This window comes from Pyrgilauda ruficollis, unplaced genomic scaffold, assembly GCF_017590135.1.
Source record: "Pyrgilauda ruficollis isolate IOZ18807 unplaced genomic scaffold, ASM1759013v1 scaffold25, whole genome shotgun sequence".
Classification (NCBI taxonomy): domain Eukaryota; kingdom Metazoa; phylum Chordata; class Aves; order Passeriformes; family Passeridae; genus Pyrgilauda; species Pyrgilauda ruficollis.
In genome coordinates, this window is record NW_024523822.1 from 14982485 (window position 1) to 14988314 (window position 5830).

The window sequence follows — 5830 nt, forward strand, 5'->3', positions numbered from 1 at the left end:
GACAGCCTTAGAGAGTTTGTTGCCACCATAGAAGCTTCTGAACAGTCATTTACAGTGCCAGCACAATTATTTCATAATGCTAACACAGCTATGAATTTGATATGAAATTGTATTTAAATTAAATTAATTCTCTTTCAGTTCAGCTCTCATGTAAGAAGTACCTGAGCCTCTTGATTCAATCACCTCACTATGTCAGATTGCCTAGAGCTCACGATCAAACTGCTCTAATTCCCTTTTTTAAAGGTCATGTAAACATGTGCGCTTTGTGAATTAGATGCAAATTCAATTCCCTACTCACAAAGCTTCCTAGTAAGTTCGTTACCTATCCCTCAATGGCAAGCCAGCATCTGACAGCAGAATATTGGCTTTTGAACTGTGGTTAAAGACATGATCAAACAAAGAAATAACTGCCCCCTGCAATGTAGAGAATACAGATAAAGGGAAGTGAAGCTACATTTTTTCTAAATGGTTCTAATTATGTAGGTCAACTAACTCACTTTTTAACATGGCTGTTCCATGATTTTATTTGGGCTTTTTTGTGTTTTTATAGGGGTGATATCTGCTGAAGAACAATAGTACCCATGGATGGGTTTTATTGAAGTTGTTACTGTAATTAAGGACTGCTTGAGTGTCCTTTCTAACAAGGTGTGCTAAAACAAAAAACAAATTGAAATAATGAATGCCAGTTTTAAGCCATCTCCATCAAAGACTGAATGAAATACACTGAACAGTTCACCATTTTTGATTCTGGCATTTCAGTTCACCTATGAATAATAGTTTCAGTGCTGATTTTCATCATTTTGAAAATAAAGTTATTACATTTATGGTCTTGTTACATCTTTCCTTATAAGTAGTGACTAATTATCTGTGTACAGTTATTCTGACCCTTATTACCTTAGCTCACCCCATAGGTCTGTGCAGAACAGTACCTTATCTCTGACTGGGATTGATGATGGGAAAAAAAAATCAGCAGTGTCAGCTTTCCCCAGACATCTACTTGTACTATCCTGGAAATATCCATTCTGAAATAATCCTGAACTCACTGTTTAGAACTTTTCTGCTGTGCCAGACCTGAAATCTGAGGATGGTAAGATCCAGAAGGTCACCAGGTTTGTGTAACAGTTAGATTTTGCAGCCAATGAAATCTCAACTTCTGTGTTTGCCTCTAGATTTTCAACCTCTAGGTTGCAGATTTTCAAAGACCAGGAAAACAAAAACATCTTTCAAGAATGTGAAAATCTGAGATGAAAACACATACACACAAACAAACTAACTACAAAGCAACAAGTCACCCACATCTGTTGTCGTGCTTGGTAAACCACAAGATACAAGAAAAGCTGTGGGATTTTCTAGGGCAGGCAGTTATTCAGGGTACTTTGATGCTTACCACAGGCAGTGCTTTTTCCAGGTGCATCACCCTACAGACAAACCCTGCTGTGGGAAGATCCACAGTTCTTGTTAGGCCTGAAGTCTTCTCAAACTGTGTGAAGTTACTGCACTGTTAGAAAGGAAAAGAGAAATCTCTTGGTACAGTGTGTTTTGCTGAGTGCCATGACAGGATGTAATGATGAGGAAAAGGTAGACAGCAAAACGTTTCTAGGGGGCTGACAAAGAACCAGCATACATGTAAATTCATCATTCTTATCAATAAACCACTCCCTGCAGACTCTCCTGGTATGCTTACCAAAGATAAGGCATACAGCTACCTCATGTGCCTGGTGTGAGATGAACCAGCACCCCCACCCTTAGGTAGAACAAGAGCTCAGTTTTAGCCACTCTGCCTTGAGGTCCCATTGTGGTCTTGATACCTACATTTCATCCTTTCAGAAATAAATGAAAGGCAATATTGGCCAGTATATTCCTTAAAAAAATAAAACTAAATAGTAACTGGAATAAAAGATTACAGGGAATTAAACCTAACAATTAGTGGATCTGAATAGTTCATATCTTCTGCTAAAATTGAATATTTCAAACCTTGTTCTTACCTGAAAAGTTTAAAAAAATTAGTCAAGAAGGTCTCGGGATCACTAGAGTTAATCTTCTTTACCAAGTCTTGGAAAAGAAAGGATAGTCCAAGGAATGGCTGACTTGCCAAAGCAACCGTAGTATTTAAAGAAAATGGCCCATGAAATGATATATCAGTTATTCTGATTCTAATCTTAGGAAAAAAAATTAGAAAGCTAGACAAAGTTAGAACTCTATCAACAGGGAATTATGAGCTAAAAATAAAGCTAAATCGTTCAACGTAGTTTCAGAGAAAGTAGTTCTTGTCAAATTATCTTATTTAGATTTTTCTTTTATAAGATTATAGGTCTGGTTGACAAAGGTAGCTGTTTTGCTACAGTCTAATCAAATTTCACTGAGGCATTTGACATACTACACATGACATTGTGTTTTAAAATCCTGCATTATATGTAATTAATAGAGCACAGATTAAATGATTTAAAAGCCACTTGACTGATAGCACTCAAAATGTATGCATTAATGGAAAGGCATTAATTATCTGGGCCATAACTAATAAGACACTGCAAGGCTTTTGGTCCTAAGCCATTTTAACCTTTATTTGAAAATACTCTGAATTCTGGGCACAGTGTGAAGGGGACAAAATGTTGATGCTCTGAAAAGCAATCAGGAGTCAGCTGTCAGAGTGAGCTGAATCTCCTGGATAGGTGGCCTGAATTCAGCAGAAGTTTGAACACACTGAAGTGCTATGAATGGGGAGCAAAAGTGTGTTGCAGAGTGGAGCTGCCAGCCCATGCCCTCAGGGAAAAGAATCTGTGAGTCTTTGGAACAGTGAAAAACTCATCTAAAATGGATGCAGAGGAGAAACCAAATCTTTGACATTAGGCAAAGTTTTAACAGGGAGCCAAAATGGTGCCAGAGTAAACTCTGGAGAAGTGAGTGAGGAGGAATAGAGCTGAGGAGATTATTTGTATCCTATAGGATATCCTACAGGGATTTTTATCCTATAGGATATCTTATAGGGAGATTTGAGGGGCTAGAACAGCTGTGGAGAGAGGAAGTTAGAGAGGGGGCAGTGAGATGGGGAGGTAGGCACTCCCAAAATGTAGCTCCTGGTGTTTGCCCACTCCTTTTCATAACCTCAAGCCCATTTCCCATCCTGCAAGTGCCTGACCATGGCTACTCACATCCAGCACCCTTCCCATAGCCACACTCAGCTCCTCACCCAGCAGCAGCTGGAACAGACTAGAGAGCTGGAAGCCACCACTGGGCCATCAGCTTTCCCCTCTCTAAGGACCCCCTAGGGGAAACAAATAATATAGGTCCTGTGGCTAGAGATTAAATGGTGCTAGTGGTCGTTTCTGGCTTCAGAATCCACAACTTACCCCTTACTGCCTGGGTGGGCTTTCCTTTTTGGTTAAAGGTCTACCAGGAAAAAAAATAGAGCTGATTTCTAATCTCCTAGCACACTCAAATGACCTTGTAGGTCTGGTAATCTCAGGCTGGTTAACTTTGTGTTTCTTTGCCTGTTCAAATGGTATTTGGTGTTTCCCAGAGAAAAAGGACTGGAATCAGTAAAATTATATAGGAACATGTTGCAACTGTGCATGCAACATGTCCTTTTATTATAGCTATTTACAATGGCCAGTATCTCTGTGCTTAAGCTCTCCACAATATTGAAAGTAATGATACTATTGAGTATTTCACTTTGGTAGTGCATACACAAAAATTGGAACAATACAGAGAAGATTAGCATGGCTCCTTGCCAAGGATGACACGGAGATTCACAAAGAGTGACAGAATTTTTTTGAGCCAACAATATTCCCAGCAGGAGTAGGAAAGTGTTTGTCCCTCTGTACAGGGTAGTGGTGAGGACACACCTTGAGTTCTGCGTCCAATTTTGGGCCACTCACTACAAGAAGAACATTGATATGTTGGAACAAGACCAAGAAAGGCAACAGAGCTGGCGAAGCACCTGAAGCACAAGTCTGGAGCAGCTGAGGGAGCTGAGGGTGTTTAGCCTGGAGAAAAGGCTCTCTCTACAATTGTCTCTCTCTACAATTCCCTGAAAGGAGGCTGGAGCCAGGTGGGGGTTGATCTTTTCTCCCAGGCAGCCAGTGACAGGACAAGAGGACATGGCCTCAAGCTGCACCAGGGAAGGTTCAGGCTGGACATCATGAAGAGCATCTTCACTGACAGGGCTTGCCCAGGGAGATGGTGATGGCACCATCCCTGGAAGTGTTCAAGGAAAGGCTTGATGTGGCACTTAGTGCTGTGGTGTAATTGACAAGGTGGTGACTGGTAAAAGCTGGGACTTGATGATCTTGGAGGTCTTTTCCAACCTTAATGATTCTATGATTTTATGGTCTTTAGTTTATGACTCTATATATCAGGAAGAATTCCAGGTTAGTATATTCTTTTTAGACATTAAAGTATTTCTCCAACAGCTAATATTGAAAAAACCCACCCCAAAAGCCTTTACTGGAGTTTCATTTAGTGCATATGCCAATTAGGTAATTGCTCCATGCTAAAGCAAATCCTCAGCACTTTAGTTTTCACAATCTGAATTTTACATAATTTTACTAACAACCAGTACCTTTATAATGGGCCAAATTAAGCCAAAACCCTTTGTGCAAGGGGGCATAATGCATGGATTTAAAAAATCCATGTGAGACTTGAATTTGTTGGTTAGAACCCAATACTAATTAAAATTAGTGAAAATCCAACAGACCTTTGATAATCAGATCAAAAGTTTGCATTCATTTGATGTGGATTGTCTATATTTCATTGTTACTCTCTTAAAAGATTATTTATGTACAAAGAGTTAGAAAATAATATTAATATTTAAAAAGTGGAACTATAAGGGCAAACACTGATTCAGCATATGATTTAATTTAATAAATGTTTGCTTTATTCTGCTCAAAACCATGACTTGTGACATTATTTTTTGCATAAAAAGTGATCTACAAAGATTCTTAGTAAAATATATTTCTAGTGGAACAAGAAGTTTAGCTTGTTTACTAGGGACTGGATTCAACAGCATTTGCTTAACAAGCTGGGCATTAAGGAACCACATCAGTCATATTTTCATTCCAAATTTGCCACTGGTTTACTGAGCAAAGTTCCTCAGAGGAAAAAATCTGATTTCATAAAAGATCACACACACCAGCCCTAACAGTCTAAGATGCTGTACTGAAAGTTGTCTGGAAATTCGGCATATTTTATGCAACTAAGAGCAAAGTACTTTCCTCACAGCTGAGTACATGGAAGGCACAGCAGCATTATAAAAGGGAGCGATTCCCAAAGATGTCTAGACATAGAGAAAGTATGACCTCAGTTAGAACACTGGTGTTTACTTTTCCTTTCTAGAGAGTGATGTACAGTACTTCATGATTTCAGTATGCAAGGCAGCAAGGTTTCTGAGCAGTTCGGCAAAAATCCTCAGCTGACTGCAGGCTGGGAAAAATAAATAAGAAAGGATCTGAATAAAAATCATCTCTGAGAATGAAATAGGATTCAGAGTGCAGCTACTTTTCATTCCATCACGCAGACAGTGTTTATTGTATTTTAAGAGTATCCACATAAAAAAAAAAAAGCAATTCAACAAAAGTAACTCCAAACCATCCCAATATTAAAAAGTTGCAATTATTTAGGAAGCATTTAAATGGCAGCTGGCTGTGTAGCCTTCTGCAGACTCAGAGAACACAGCAGAGAAACTTCGTCTCAACCATTCTTATTCTTCTACTCTGCTCTCATGAGACCCCATCTGAAGTACCTCCAGATCAGGGGCCTCCACAAAGGAAGGACATGGACCTGTTGGAGCAAGTCCAGAGGAGGCCACAAAGGCAATCACAGGGCTGGAGCAATC

The 5830-nt window shown here is 39.4% G+C and overlaps 1 non-coding gene across 1 annotated transcript; it reads left to right on the plus strand.

Annotated features, from left to right (window-relative positions):
• The first annotated feature begins 3665 nt into the window (after positions 1-3665).
• On the plus strand, positions 3666-3768 carry LOC121355479. The gene has a single exon (XR_005955423.1). It is a non-coding gene; the product is annotated as a U6 spliceosomal RNA (small nuclear RNA).
• Positions 3769-5830: the final 2062 nt, after the last annotated feature.